The sequence below is a fragment of the Stegodyphus dumicola genome, chromosome 4, assembly GCF_044657685.1.
Source record: "Stegodyphus dumicola isolate Sdum_Otavi_A_Nest chromosome 4, ASM4465768v1".
Taxonomy (NCBI): Eukaryota; Metazoa; Arthropoda; class Arachnida; order Araneae; family Eresidae; genus Stegodyphus; species Stegodyphus dumicola.
Genome location: NC_140771.1, coordinates 126843111 through 126860218, shown reverse-complemented (window position 1 = coordinate 126860218; position 17108 = coordinate 126843111).

The following is a 17108-nucleotide window of genomic DNA, read 5'->3' as shown; positions in this document are numbered from 1 at the left end:
ATAGCATTTACATCAGAATATAAGTAATTAAGGGTGTACTCCAACTGCGCTAATGAAAATCCCCCCCGGGTCGAGATATAGTCCAACTGCGCCAATCAAAACTTCTTTCCCCTGCTGCCTACAGGGTTACAATTTAACTTTTCGAAGCCAATTGTAGCCAAGAGGAAAATTAAAAATAAATAAATAGAATTACATATCTCAAGAACCAGTAAAAAATATCTAACGAGCAGGCAAATTACTTGAATAACCGTAATAAATGCGAGAGCTAACAAAGAAAATAAAAGGTATTGGTAAACGTACATATTAGCATTACAAACATCTTTCATTTACGATATTATTATCATAAGTTAAATAATTATAAAGCATACAAATTATATTTTTAATAAATTACATCAGTAATAGTCAAGATGTTTGAACTAGACTGAAAAATTTAATAGAGTGCAAAAAATTATTCCATATCAAAGTGTGTTAAAGAGTGGTAGAAATATTTTTTGTTAATTAAAGCAATCATGTAAATGTTTGCAGAAATTAATAGTTAAATTCAAAAAAAAAAAAGCTTAGCATGAAATCTATTATAACAACATTACTATGCGTTTGGATCACTGACGCATAAATTGTAAATAAATTTAAATTATTATGCTAAGAAATTTTTCTAAAATTTATCTAGAAGAAAAGAATTAGATAAACTGTACTGCAAATTAATATAATCAGTCAGGCCTCTCAATAAATAAAAGCTTATTTTTTTAACCAAAAATTAAAAATTAGGATGCAAAAGTTTGTGTAGTATACTTGGAAATATCTGAACATATAATTAGTTAGAAACATACAATTAAATTAATAACAAGCTAATTAACAGTAACATTAAGCTTAATTCCATTCAATCTAAAACAAGCAATCGATCAGGAGCTCCGCATAACTGAAGTTTTAATGGTATTTTACGTAGATTTGCGTATAAAATAAAAGTTGCACTTCTGAAACAAGTGAATAATATACTGATAGTCAACAGGAATTAAAATACAGTGGTTAAAAATATAACTACTTGTCAGAAGGTATGCAAAGTTGCCATGGCTAGAGAAATTGAATGATTATAGAAAACTCATAAAGTTAAGCGCTACAGTGTGTAAAGAAAATTCTGGAATAAACATCTTAAGTAAATTAGATGGAGAAATAATCCTTAATTTATTGATATCCATATAAACTCTAGGCTTTTGGAAAAATGTTACATATAATTTGCACCGAGGTATCAATCACCGAAACTGAGTTAATTTCTTTCCTTATTTTTTCTTATTAGAGGGATTTGTAAAAAGGTATGCTAAGATAAAGGTGAAAATTTTTGCATTATTTTTAAAGAATAAATTAAAAAAGTATTTTTACTTCAAAAACTGAAATTTTTACGCTACATTTTTATACAGTAAATAAGTACAAAAAAAAGAAAGAACTGGGGGATCACTGGGACTAGAAACTCGGGTCGAAGTACCAATGTTTAGGGACTTTTCCACAAGACCTTTTGAAATTAGGCTGAACAATATATTAAAGAAAATAGAAGATACAGCACACGTAAGAACAAAAGTGGGCTGAATTAGAGATTTACACGTTTGGTGAATGAGTTAAACTTACCTGTATGGCATTATGAAATATTAGGAATGTAGCATAAAAGCGTGAGTGAAGAAGGCAATGGCAATCTAAATCATTGTAATCTAAATGTATATCATTATCAGTATCCGCTATTTATTTCAATACTGCTGAAAAATTATAAATGAATTATATTATAAATCTCATGAACTCGTTGCATTATAAATTACAACAGTTAAAAATATTATTAGCGTGATTTAGCGACCATCTTTGTTAACAAATAATTTCAGTAATTAATTTTACAAATTATTCAGCCTAAAACTAGGATGGAAAACAAGCTACATGCTGAAGATTAAGCTTTTCCAAGGTGTTAGAAACATCTTCTGTTAACTAGAGTTGTGATGCAAGAATTTGTAAAAATTATCATTTAAATATAAATTAGCATAAATACAATACAAAGTATATAAATTCTACATACATGAAAACTTGAGTACAGTGCAACAATATGTGAAAAAGGAATGGATTAAAAGGGAACTGAAAATCCCAAGATATGAATATAAGGAAGTTTATTATTTTTTTTAATTAATTAATTTATTTATTTTATTATTATGAAAATTCTGCTGACGCTCATAATTATTAATTTATTAATTAAATGTGTATTAGAAATTAAATGTATGCCAAAGTACATAAGGTATAAAAGAGAATAAATATTTAAACGTTTCTAGTATTAAAATATTTAATTTGTAACAAAGTTAAATAACCTTAAAATAACTTCAATGATTAAAAATGGAAAGCTTAATACGGGAATATATTGCAATAATATTAGTGCGAATTTAGAACTACTTAAGGAGTCCAATTTTTAGATTTAATAAAGATAATCTTTATAATTAAATTAGAACTGTTTACCTAAAATGGTAAATTTGAAAGTTAAAACCATTCTGCTATCTAAGAAGATTTGTTAATATTTATCTAGACAAGAAATTTATTTAAGGTGAGGTACAAATCCGATATTTGATACGTTGATTATGTATCAGTTTTGTGTATGTCATTAATCTATCAATTTTACTATTCAAAACTGATATATATATATATATATATATATATATATATATCAGCGACTAAAATCTACAACTTGGAAAGTTTTTAATTCTTACAGAGAATAAAAAAGATCTGGCTCATCATTCCTTTAAGCATCATAAAACATTAAAATGAGTGTAAAAGAAATTTATTTTTTAGCACACGCCAAGCTTTAAATTAATATTTGTTTTACATGCACAATTTTTACAATATTGATAAACGAAAATACAGGCTTGCAGTCTCAATAAAATGTCCCGTTAATGGCGATAAACGACTTTTTGTAGCACCCAATCTTCTTGGTAAAAAATGGGGTTAGGAAATGTCGCGCAGTTCGTGGATTAGAAAAGAGGTGGACGGGGATTTTCGATCAAATTTGCCGCAGTTCTTACCCTACCGTAATTAACACTATTTTTGTATTTTCTGAGGCTTTACTCACTTTCGTCTTTACTGCTAATGAAAATAACGTTAAATTAGACTCCAAGTCAATAAAAATTTAAACATTTTCTTTAAATATTCTTGTCATAATTGCACCAATTAATTTACCGAAAATGTATTAGCGAGCCACGTCAAATTCCTATGGGAAACTTAAGTGGCTCGCGGATCACCAGTTTGAGAAACATTAGCCCATGCCAATAAACTGAAAATTTGTCTGTGTTCTGTTTTTTATAATACAGATCGAATATTTGAAGTACGAAAATATATATTTTCTCGTGCGCTAAATATATTTATTTACTTCCGATGTAAGAAAAATAACGTTGATTAACCCCGAAGAGGTAGACGAAGTTGCTTTTCTTGTATTGAGTTTTATTAGGTGCGTCATATTTTTTTTTTTTTTTTTTTTTTTAAATGTACTTATAAGGTATTTCTCCCGCCTTCCTAGCGTGCCTTCGTGGTGTATTGGTTCTGCACGCTGGGCCGGTATTCCAGAAGTCCGTGATTCGATTCCCGGAGAAGGAGTTGCTAATTTTTTATCTCTCTTGCTTCAAAATACGTAATGTCTCTACATACTTAGTACATAACGTAAATGAGAGAATTTATTTTTTTCGCTTATCGTCTACTTTTTAATAAAAATTATAGTTATAAGTAATAAAATATTTACTTTTAGTAAACAAAATATGAAACTTTTATTTAGATTTTAGATAAGATCGAATAATGAAATTTTTTATCTATTGATATTACACAACAAGTTATATTTTAATTATTGTAAAATAATGGACTTAATTTTTCTTTACACAGGTTCCAAAGTGACCACTGTTAGCATTTTCATACTATATCTAGTATTTGTTTTTAAAAAGATTTTAGTGTTTTAATATAGTAGCTTCAAAATCAAACTATACGTGGACGAAATGCATGAATCTGAAAGTGACTGAAAGGTAAAATTTGAAAAAAGAACGTAAGAAAAGAAAAACAATTTTTTTAACAAAACAAATTTTCTAATTAAGTTTAAAAATTTTTGCTAATATTAGCAATATATTTATCAGTATACAAAAATGAAAAAAAGAAAAAATTAAAATTTATGATTATTTTCTGTCTAAACTCTAAAGGCTGGTATCTATAAGAAATTTTTTCTGAAATTTTGAAATTCCCACTTCGTAATCCTTCCGTACTGATGCCTAAATATTAAAATTTTCTGACTGAACGTGTATTCAAATAGTAATTCTAATTCACTGAAGTAATCACAAAAATAACTTACTTAGATTAAAAAGAAATAGAGCTAAATTTCAGAAGAGGGACAAAACTTGAGAATAAATAATGTTTATTTTCTTTACTACATTTTCCTGTGGCGCATTCAGAAAAAATGCATGTTTGTAAGTAAATGATTTTAAACTTCTTTGTTTGTTACTACACCTTTCAAGCACAACACCTCTAGGCATTTCGATTTTCATAAAGTAGAGAGAGCGGAGGAAAATTACTAATATTTTCATCACAAATTATAGTTGATCATCGGAATTCTGGTTCATTTCATAGACTTATTAATTTTGAACTTCAGGATTAAAAAATTGTTCACACATTATGTACTCCCAAACAAAGCTATTATTCTTATTGCAAAAACTGTTAACTTTGATTATTTGTCTTTGACAAGTACTACTAAAAACTACCTTCAAATCTTTTAATTAAGATTTATATCACATTAAAAATTAACTGCGTTTCTAGAAATTCCAAGGCGTTTTTTAGTAATTAAAATATAAAACAGGACTTCAGACCATTATAATATTAAATTTTTTATACATTATAATATTATTTTTTATGTCATAATAATGTTATTTAATTTGTTAACCATGTATTCGCCGGCCACATAAAATTACTTCGGGTGCCGTATGTACCCCGCGGGCCGACAGTTTGAAACCACTGTTCTAATACATTTACTATCGGATTTAGCATTTTCTTCCTTCCGAGTCATGACAATAAAAATAACGTGAGAGGAAACAGACATATGAATTTGTATCTGACCTTGAGTGCAACAAAAAATGACAACAACAAGCAACTTTGGGAGCAGTTTAACTGCTCCTAAAATCTCTTAAACTAGAGTACATTTTTTGTTCTTAACATTCATTTTACGAAAAGTAAGTACCTTATATTCCGGTGTACAACGCACACATTTAATACAAAGATCCAAATTTACGGGTGCGCGTTATACGCCGGATATAAAAATGGTGGATTAAAAGTAAGGAAAAAAAATCAGTATACAAAAATTAGATTTTTTACAGCTCTCTAAATGCTTTTTATTTAAAAGAAATCCCATACCTTATGAACTTTAAAAATTTCCTTTATCGGATAACGCGACGTCTTGTCCATCTATCGTTATATCTTCAGGCACATCATCTAATTCTGTTTCATTTTCTATATCATTGTCACTGATCCATAAGTAAATAGTCATGATCCGTTCCATCTTTCTCAACACTAAATACCCTTGCTGCAGCACGATTTCCATTTTCTTTCGAAAACTAAATAACTTTGAAACCAGCACTGTGTTGTTTAGTTTGGCAAAAGCCATATTTAACACTAAAAGGAACACTAAATCAACTATATTTCAAATAAAGCGAATGTGATTTATTAAAAACTTTAACGTTCATTTCAAAATCACGGCTTCATACACGGCTACAGAAAGAGGAAACAGTTGACTCCTTTAATTTCGCGAATTCATACGGGTTGGAAGAGCATTCTCATCCCAAATTCTATCTCCCTTTCCTCCAAAACTAGAACAATATTCTTACGTCCTTCTGCACTGAATACAACCCACTCTCTTTGCAGAATTATTTACTCCTTCAAGCATTTTACCCGCACATACGTATTCTTCCCCTTATCGCTTGCCATTTCGGTGAACCATTGTTCAAACGCCTGGAAAAATTCTTCGAATGAATAACTTCGACAAATAAAGGTATCTTCTCAAAAATAAGGGTGCGCGTTATACAGCGAATATACCTAAAAAGTAATGCATACAGTTTGAAATCATATGTGCGTGGTTATAAACCGGTGCGCTTTATACGCCGGAATGGTCAATTTAAATTCGGATTTCTACTTTCGGCTGACTATTACCTTCGTTTTCTAATTTCATCAGGAGGAAATAAAATGAAAATTATCATGGAATATATTCATGAAACTTTTTCATGTTCAATTTTTAGGTTAGATTTGGGGACTGATGTTCAATTCTTAGGCATTAAAATATATATTTAGGGATGAGAGGGGAAACGCTTTTGAAATGACTTGAATGTATTGCAAGCGAGATAATGACACATTAAAACACTTTAAAGTGAAATAATTCTCTACTACACTGAATTCCTTTCCAAGTAGATAAATTTCAGAGATACTGTATTAGAATGTTTAACGTTGCTGAAATGTGAAATGAGTAAACTCATGTTGTTTTTACATTATAATGTTACTCCTTTTGAATTTTCCAAATCTTGCTTAAAACAATAGTATGCAAATCTTGATAGAGAATGAAATCAATCGAAGACCATAAAATTAGTGGAATGAATGATTTTGAAGAATTCATGGTTTTGAAGGAATCTGCTATAGCAGAACAAACGCTTCCTAATTCTATAAGGTATTTCTCCCGCCTTCTTGGCATGCTTCGTGGTGTGGTGGTCTGCACCCTGGACGCGTGTTCCAGAGGTCCGTGGTTCGATTTTTGGCGAAGACGTTGCTAAATTTTCAATCTCTCTTTCTTCCAAAAATTACCTAATGTCTCTACAATTCAACAATATTAGTTCAAGTTGCACTGTGCTTTCTTCATTTGCCCATAGCAACTGAAAGAATATTTCTTGCTGTGATAATTAAAAGAACAAAATAAAAATTCATCTACAACTTTCTTGAAGAGTGACATCTTTTGACAAACAGAAAATACGAGCATTCACTAACACAGATTTTATTGATCTTTTAAAATTAATTCATTTAATAAAATGGCTGTAGTGTAGAATTGAGTGTTCCTTCGATTAGCGACTTTTTTTTTTTTTTTTTTTTTTTAAGTTTTAGCGATGAAACCTCACTTCTCTTTACCATGATAGTTTTAACTTTGTTTTAGCTTCCTGATTTTATTTAAATGAAAATAGATTGATGTGTACATGGACATATTTAAGGCAGTGCGCAATGCCTAGTTTGTGCAATTCTAGGATTTTTTTTTTTTTTTTCAAGTGATAACAGATCGATGTGTACATACATGGACACAGAGTTTGTGCAATTCTTTGACTTAATTTCAATTTTGATTCTTATTGTGCTTTTGTGTAGCGACCATATTTAAATTCTGCCTTCCTGGCGCCGATCTTGGCGTCAAAAAAAAATCACCAAAAAATAAGGGGTACTCAATTGTAAACTTTTACCAATAAAATTTGCAAAAAGTTATATTAATTTTTTCTGTGCTGTTTGTTGAAAGTGAACATGTATACGGTAAACATATTGTTGCGTGCATACAGGTTCGTTTTGAATTGAATGCACAAGTCCGATGAAAAATGAACAAAATTTATTATTATCACAACCAACAAAACAAAATGACTAAATTTCCTTAGATATTCGTACAGAATCACAATATCTCACAGTAGTTACCTTTTAACTACTCAAACGTTCAACGTAATATTGCCTAAATTTCCTTAGATATTCGTACAGAATCACAATATCTCACAGTAGTTACCTTTTAACTACTCAAACGTTCAACGTAATATTGAACTCATATTGTTGAATTGTAGAGACATTACGTAATTTTTGGAAGCAAGAAAGATTGAAAAACTAGCAACGTCTTCGCCAGGAATCGAACCACGGACAGCGTGCATACCACCACACCACGAAGCTATGGAATATGTTTCCAAATACACTAAGAAGACATGCGAAAAGGAGGGAGAAAATACCTTATAAATATAGAACTGTAAAGTATTTTTTTGAATCAAACTCTCAGGCATGCTGCTTCTGTAAATAGGTACCTGCAAACACTGTAAAAGTTCTGGCATACAAACTTTTTAAAAAATCAATTTCTTAGTCATGTTGTCAGTTCTTCCGGCGTTGCAGTACTTATTACTTTTGAAATCATTTTTATATTTTAAATATAAAATTTCTTTGATCACTAAATAAGATTTTATTATATCACTAAATAAGAGTATGTTATATAAATACTCTACGGCAATGGAAAATTATACAGAATTTTATATACATAAAGAGTTGATGTTTTTCTCGCTTTTATACAAAGTTCACCATACAGATTGACATTTACAAATAAATTTTCGTAACCATGGTAGCAATACAGATTATGTTACATATCACCGCTCAGTTACTGAAATTTTGAATTTTATGAACCGTGTAAATTATGAAACGTCCCTTTCTGCTACTAACATTTGTCTTTTAAAAGAAGAAAAATCTTCCTGCTACTCTCGACTTCAACGCCTTTTGTCCCTCTTCTCTTTATTTATCACACTATGGAGGTAAAAATAGATGATGTTTTTAATAGGCGATGAATTTCCTTAACCTCACAAAATCCGCTCCTTCTTTGAGGGACACGAATAAACTCAGAGAAAACATCAAATCAATTTCTGTCTTTCATTTACAGACTTTTACACTTATGAGCAGTATCTAGCCCATTCTTTCTCAACTTTTTTCAATGAATTAGTGTTTGAAAACTGAATATCAAAAGCTCACCTTTATTACGAAACAGTGTTGTAAGTTATAGTATTGGTCGCATTTCTTGTTGTTAAAAACAGTATAAAAGATAAACGTTTCAAGAACGCTTTTCGCCAGAATCAACGGGAAATACCCAAGGATTGGGGAAGTTGAATCACCTAGCGGAATTCCTAGATGAGCGGTGTTCCTAGTCTGTGTAAATAGGTAGCAGGTAATATACTTGCAAAAAAAAAAAAAAAAAAAGAAACACAATAATATGATATGAATGTTGTATTTCAAGGCTGCATAAGAATAATGTAATTTAAATACCTCTGCAGCTTTCTAAGAACATTAAAATGTTAACGGTATTAAATAATACTGCACTGCTGACTGCGCAACGTTTGTAAAATTTCAAAAAACACTCGAAAGACTGCATAGAAAATCACGCAGCCGTTTTTCTAATTCCAGTCTCGGCAAAATACTATTTAGCAAAAACCGGCAAAGTTTTGGTAAAAGTCTGAAACTTGTGAGTCATGAGCATGATAAATACCTATTATCCCAACTTTTTACTTTCTTATTCGAAGTAAAGGAAGTATTGTAATCGCTAAAAATTTCGGGCATCATATTTCGACAGAAATATCTATTTTGACCGTTTCCGAATCCATCCGGACGATTTTTTTTCGTTTGACGTCTGTACGTAGGAACAGAACAAAGAACTGTTTTTTTCCAAAACGGATTTAAAATGGATTCTAAAAGGATTTTTTTCGTAACGTACACATGTGCGTTTCGGGACGTCTGTACGTACGTACGTACAGACGTACGCATGTATGTAGGTATGTATCTCGCAAAACCCCAAACCGATCAAACGTGAAACGTTGAAATTCTCTATATGTGACCGTTATAACCTATAACATCTAGCTGTGCATCTACTTTTTTGTTAGAATTAGCAGTACCAAATATATATAGTACATTCTTTTGCAAAATAATCGAAGCACGATAAAGGAAGTTATTATTTTTAATGAAACTGAATATGTGTCTAGCTCAGACACAGATAATAACATGAAAAATCAAGGTCATATTACCTGTTCACGGCTCACAATCGCCCATTGAGTGTTTATTAAATTAGTAGTTGGTCGAACCGCCCATGGAGGCAAGGAGTGCTTGAATTCGTCGAGGCAAGGAGTGGTAGAGGTTCCTAATGTCATCCTACGACAAATTCTGCCACGCATTCATCAGTTGTCGCTTCAGATCTGCGATATTTTGTGGTTCCCGAATCTGGCGGCCTACCATGTCCCAGACATACTATGTGAGCGGTATGTGGCCTGGCATTAACTTGTTGGAAAATGGCACCAGTATGACGTGCCGTGAAGGGTAATGCAACCAAAGAATCTATAGTGAGATTCTTTGATGCAACCGGCCGCAGGATGGTATCAACATATCGTTGAGCTGTTAAAGATGTACGGAGAATGACGAAAGACCACCTGCTTCATAAAAAATAGCGCTCCCCACCATCACACCAGGGGTTATGGCTGTATGCCTTTGTAAAAGAAAGGCTGATTGGAACCGCTAGCCCCGTCCTCTCCAGACACGAACTGAATGGTTATTTTCTTCAAGAGTGAAGCGGGATTCATCGCTGAACACTATACTACGCCAGTCTGACGGAAGCCATGATGATTATGCCATCTTCACGTATGATCATACCAGCGCCAAATTAGAAACTGCATTTGATCGAAAATCGCTCAGTTAGATATACTAGGGTAGCGCTCACGCGCGGGCACCTGAATGCAATGTACTGACGTACTGTCGCTTGATCCGAAGCCATGATGATCGACTGCGACACCACTCCAGACGATTCCGCCGATATTTGGAGTCAAAGGCCTTAAAGGTCTTAAAGGCCAATGTGAGCGTAACCCCGCCTCAGACAAGCGCCGTGAGATGGTGGACGATACCACAGGAGGTATAGATGTGGATGTAGTCCGTTGAATAGTCGACAATGATACCGTTGGGGCGGTTCGGACCTGACGAACAATCATCCTATCTTGCCTGGCATTTGTGCTCCTTGGCCTTCTAGAGCCTTCATTTCGTCGGCCATTTCCTTGTAGCAACTATTGCTACCAACATCTTCGCACAGCAGGTGTACGCTGCAGGTGGCGGCCTATTGTACGGTATGACCACCCAGCTTCACGCAACCCTACAATGCGACCACGTTTAAAGTCGTTTAGTAGTCTGTGAGGTCTTCGATATCGTCGTAATGCCATCTTTAGTTGCTTCTTTACGGAATTGCAATGGCAGCAACAAAAAAGATAAATTTTCCGCCTCTGTTACTGATTTTATTCTTTGCGAATTGCGCACTAGAAATGCGCGCTATGATCGCAATTCCTGTTCATTTGCCTTGAAACTTCGATCATTTGCATGTTCGATCAAGATGTTTTTGCATACCAAATTTCGTCACGATCGCAAAAGTCCTTCTTGGTGCTTCAGTTTTGTTGCAAAAGAGTGTATATATATCCAGCCCCCTTACCCGGAGTAAACGTCCTTACGCGGCCTTTTCACAATCATTGATCATAGACTTATACTTCCAGTTACAGAAGCGTTTTAAATGACGTCATATTTCGGCAATTTCAAATTTCCCATACGACAAAAATTGAACGGGATATTTAATTTAAAAATTTACAATTTTGATGTCATTTTCAACTTGCCTTGCGGTTAGTTAAGTTAGAATAATTCAAGGAAATACGTTTAAATGAAGTGCAGCAAAAAATCTGTAAAATTTAATAGACCGTACAAGGAATTCATGTGGTATCCACATCCGTTTTTTTTTTTTTTTTTTTTTTTTTTTTTTTTTTTTTTTGTCAACGAATATAGTATGACGTATTGCTGAAACTGAGTATTTATTATCTTATTTTCAGAAATTTGTACAAACAACTTTAAAATTAGCATTTGGATAGATTCAATATTTCTGGAATAAGCATGACTGTCAGTCGATTCCAAGGTATTCAATCCAAGTAAAGTGTCCAAGACGAATCGAGTGCAAGACATATACCAAATCTGAATACGAGTACTAAAGTCACAATATTTGGTAGTAAAATTTATTGAATTTATTAATAAATGTTTCCTTTATATTTATATTTTTTATGTAAGAATCGAATTTTTAATTTACAGTATCTGCTTAGCATGATTTCAAAAGAAGTATATTTATAAGTAAATGCTTTCATTTGAAAAGCAAAGGTTCTCATTTCTTAATCACTTTTAATTTCTTTACCTCACTTTCAAAACACATTTTTTAATTAATTAAATATAAGCAGAATACTTTATTTGTCCAAAGAGGCAATTTGCTCAGAAGGACTATTGATTTCGTTTTGGCATTTAGCGTTGGTACCTATAAATATCTATAAAAATCTGTTCACTTTTCAAATTGTTGCCACCAAATATTATATTTAAAGAAATTAAATAATGAAGAATCTGCATGTATGTATGTATGTTTCTCGCACTGTGTTAAAACAACGGTACCTAGAGCCGTCCAATTTTGAATAACGTAATCCTCCTCAATATGAGCATCTGGAAGCCCAAATTTAGAATTTATTTTATAATCTATTTCATATTTTGTAAAACTTTTGTAAAACGAACTTTTATTAAGAAAAACCAATGGCAACAGTGTACGGGGGGCCAAAAGAATTATCTCCAGAGCGCGAGATTGTGTAACGGAAATTCTATACCTATGTTCATTTTAAAATTATTTTGCGATATTTCTGTTGAGCTGAATTCTATAGTTTGAGTACGTAGAACATGATGTTTAATAAATAAAGATAACACATAAAACGCCCCTTTTGGACTTTTGTGTGTTAAAAAACGCCCCTTTTGAACGTAATTTAAAATCTGAAACCTTTCAGCTTTTTTTTTTTTTTCCTTTGTCAAAAAATTGGTGCAAACAAAAATTGGTGCATTTGAATTGCAGCAAACTTTATATATATCTGCATTAATCTTAAGTAATTCCAAAAGTGAAGTTTTATTTTTAATGGAGTTATCGCTTAAGACAAAACCAGTATCTAAAAGCCAATTGCGAATAAGTTTTAGAAGATGACGAACAAATTAACGAATTTTTGATTAACAAACTCAATAATTTCAAAGCGAGCAATGGGAATACTGTACAGGGAAAACTAATTATAAACAGAACACTAGCAAAAGCATAAAAAATTTTTAAATAAAAAAATCTGAAAGTTTTCAGATTTTACAGTACGCCCAAACGGGCTTTTTTTTAACGTTTCGTGTGGATCTTTTATTTATCAAATATCATGTTCTTCGCACTTAAACCATAAAATTCAATTCAGCAGCAGTATCTCAAAATAATTTTAAAATAAGCATAGAATTTTTTAGAATTTTCGATACGCAGTCTCGATACGCAGTTTTCGATACTCAGTTTCGCGCCCTGGAGAATTTTTTTTCCCCTACAGTGTTGCCATTTCTCGCATTGAAATCCTTGAGCTTTTTAATCAAAAATTCGTTAAAGTTTTACAAAATATGAAATCGATAATAAAAAAAATTCTAGGGCTTCCAGATGCCCATGCTCGCTGGAGGATTACGTTATTCAAAATTTGATGGCTCTAGGTACCATTGTTTTATCACAATGCGAGAAACATACATACATTTATGTAAATTTTTCATTATTTAATTTCTTTAAATGTAATACAGGGTTGTAATAATTGGTGGCAAGAGTATGAAAATTGAATCAACGCAGAAAGTGAATCGACGCAAAATGCCAAAAGAAAATTAATAGCCCTTCTGAGTTGACGTCTTTTGAGTTTAAAAAAAAAAAAAAAATCTCCAGTGCACGAGACAGTGTATCGGAAATTCTAAAGATATGTTCTTTTTAAATTTTTGTGGTATTGCTGTTGAATTGAATTTTATGGTTTAAGTGGAGAACATGATATTTAATAAATATGTTTTTGTAAATTTGAAGAGGTAACTTTACATGTGAACTTTCTCTTATTGAAAATTATCTTCGTAAATAAGCAACAACAATCAAGGAAACTGCACAATTGCTATTATAACGAACTATTACTATTACGCGTGTTTTTTTAAAGTTTATTAGCTATATGTCTTTTAAAAACATAAAATGAATCACTGGCAAAAGCAGAAAAATTATCAGTAATATCAGTAAAATAGGAAATAAAAAAATAATAGAAAAAAGAACTCCTTCCATTGCATTTATTAGAGATAATCCATTAAAGGGAACTGGAATGAAAAGCACGGAAGGACTTACTTCCTGTCGATTTTGTAATATAATCCTCAGAAATTTTCAGAAATAAGGGGAACAAGAGAATAATTAATGCCAGAAAGGGCAAAACTACAATAACTGAAGCGTATAGCATTCCGTCTTGCATTTGAACTTCTGTATACACTTGTGCACGTAAAATTTTCAGCACAAATTTTCCAGTGCGAACATTATACGGGTCTTCTCTTCTAAGCTCGCGCTAGTTTACACATATTCTTCCTCTGAAGCCCGTAATAACGCTTAAAGGCCCGAACCTATGGAAAAAAAAGAACGTATGAAGGCAACGATAATTAAATGTGTTATGCAAAGAATTAAAAATTCTAACATATACAACTCTGGGCTGTTTTTTATGACGTGGACAAAAAACACACTTTTACAACTAGTTTTTTTTTTTTTTTTTTTAGTCCAAAGGGATTTGAATCCCGAAGGACTATTAGTTTCGTTTTGGCATTTTGCGTCGGACGGATAAATGTCGGTTCACTGTTGCCATAAAATGTTAGAGTCCTGCATTATATTTGAAGAAATTAAATAATGAAAATCTGCGTAAATGTATGTATATTTCTCACATTGTCATAAAATAACGGTACATAGAGTCATCGAATTTTGAATAACGTAATCCTCCAACGAATATGAGCATGTGGAAGACCAAATTTGAAATTTGAAATTTGTTTTATGATCGATTTCCTATTTTTTAAAACTCTGACGAATTTTTGATTAACAAACTCAAGGATTTCAAAGCGAGCAATGGCAACGTTGTACAGAAAAAACATTTTTATCTCCAGCGCGTGAGTCTCTGTATCGGAAATTCTAAAGATATGCTCGTTTTAAAACTATTTTGCGATATTGCTGTTGCACTGGATCTTATGGTTTAAGTGCGAGGAACATGATATTTAATAAAGAAAGGTAACACACAAAATGTTAAAAAACGCCCCTTTGGACGTAATTTAAAATCTGAAACATTTCAGATTTTTTTTTTTTTTTTTTTTTTTTTTTTAATAATTGTGCTTATAAACATATTATCTAAAGCAGATTCTACCGTTTTCATCATGACAAAAGCAAAATGCATCATATACGGAATGAAATTTTCATGCGGCTTAACACGGAAATTAAAAAATAAAAATGCTGATGGGAAGATTACGCGCGTCAATATTCTTTGTTTATAATTTATCCTCAAAAGCAAGTTGCTAGCATTACGAGTATACATGGTACACACAGTATTATTATCATTCTATATACGAGGGTTGGAACTTTAATTGTGGCAACTATTCATTTACAAGGAATACAAAAGTGATTCATGTCACCATGTTTTACAGTCCTTCAATATAGTCGCCAGCATTGTGTACAACCCGTTTCCAACGATGTGGAAGTCGCAGAATACCTGTAGCAGCGCCTGTTTGTTTGATTGCCTCAGTCCCATCCTGGCTGATATCTACATGCATTATTATGAATCAAAATTGTTTGAAACTTTAAACTTCCCGGCATGGTTCCGCTACGTAGACGATACTTTTAGCCTGTTTGAAGGTAATAAAGATGATTTAAATAAAGTTCTTTCAACAATGAATTCTATTGATCCTGCTATTCAGTTCACTTTTGAACTTGAGACTTGCAATTCTCTTCCGTTTCTCGACATTCTGGTCACACGTAACACATCCAACTTCAGTACTACAGTTTACCGTAAACCTTCATCGGTTTGCCTTCCACCACACTTTAAATCATGTCATCCGACTAAACAAAAGTTAGCTTCATTTTATTCCTATGTTTTCCGTGCTCTTCAAGTTTGCTCCTCCAAACTAGCCCTTGATGAAGAACTAAATTATTTAAATGGAATAGCTATTGACAGAGGCTTTTCACCCAACATTATTAATCAAGCAATTAAAAAATTCTCATCTCAACACACCAAAAGGCACACTCTTGTTTTAGGAAATTATAAAAACTCTGTTGTCATTCCTTTCTTTCCATCAATTAGCTATAAAGTGGCACATATTTTGCAGAAATTTAACTTTCGGGTTGTTTATTCATCCATCAATAAAATTCTGAGTTCCATACTCAAGGACCCCATTCCGGATATGAATTCCTGGGGTATTTATAGGATTCCTTGCCAGTGTGGTTTAATTTACATTGGCCAAACTAAGAGAGCCTTAAAATTTTGCGTCAAGGAACATGAGGCATATGTTAGAAAAAAGGAAACACAGAAGTCTTCTGTTGCTCAACATTGTTGGCCCGAAAATCACACTTTCAAATTTTCTGCTGCCAAATTTATTCAAAAAACATCTTCCATTGGAGAACTGGATTTTCTAGAGGCATTTCACATTCATAAAAATCTTTCTGTTCTAGTTAACGATCCTAATTCCGATCCAATTTTGCCTTCGGCCTTTAACCCTCTGAGCGTTATGACCGGGCTTAGGCGGTCAAGACGGCCTACCTCGAAAGCGTTACGGACGCTTCTAGGCGGTCACTGGAAAAGTGTTCGAAAGCGTTAATGACGGTTCTTGGCGGTCAGTGGTGAAGACCTCGAAAGCGTTATGACCGCCTTAAATGCAGCCGTGCAGATGTCTCCTGCCCCCTTTATTTCTGGAACCCTGGAGATCTCTAAATGACAGTTCTCAGTAGGAGGCAAAGAGGGTTGCTCTTTTTCGTTTTAGACCGCTATGTTTAATCGCCAAGAAAACGCTTGGACATGTAGTTGTTTATAAACAACAAACAAGCGCGGACATTCTTCGCGAAATAAAAAAGTAGCATGTAAGCATGTTTTTTTCAATACTCTCTTTAAACAGATAACATTTTCATAAAATATCCTTTAGTTTTTAAATTGAATGTTCAGAAATATGCGAAATGCTCGTGAATTCAATTAAAAAAGAGCATTAGGAAATATTTAAACAAATTCACTTATGGATATATAGATACATAATTAAAACCGACAAGTTATAAGTTTTAATTAATTCGAGCGAAACGAGTAGAGCATTTAATTACTGCATTTAATTTAATACTGCATTTAATATGAGTTATATATAATTACATGTAAAGAATAACATAATTCAAATAAAAATTAGCCATCAACAGTAATTTATAATAAGCGTATTTTGAACGGATTTATGAAGCATAATCT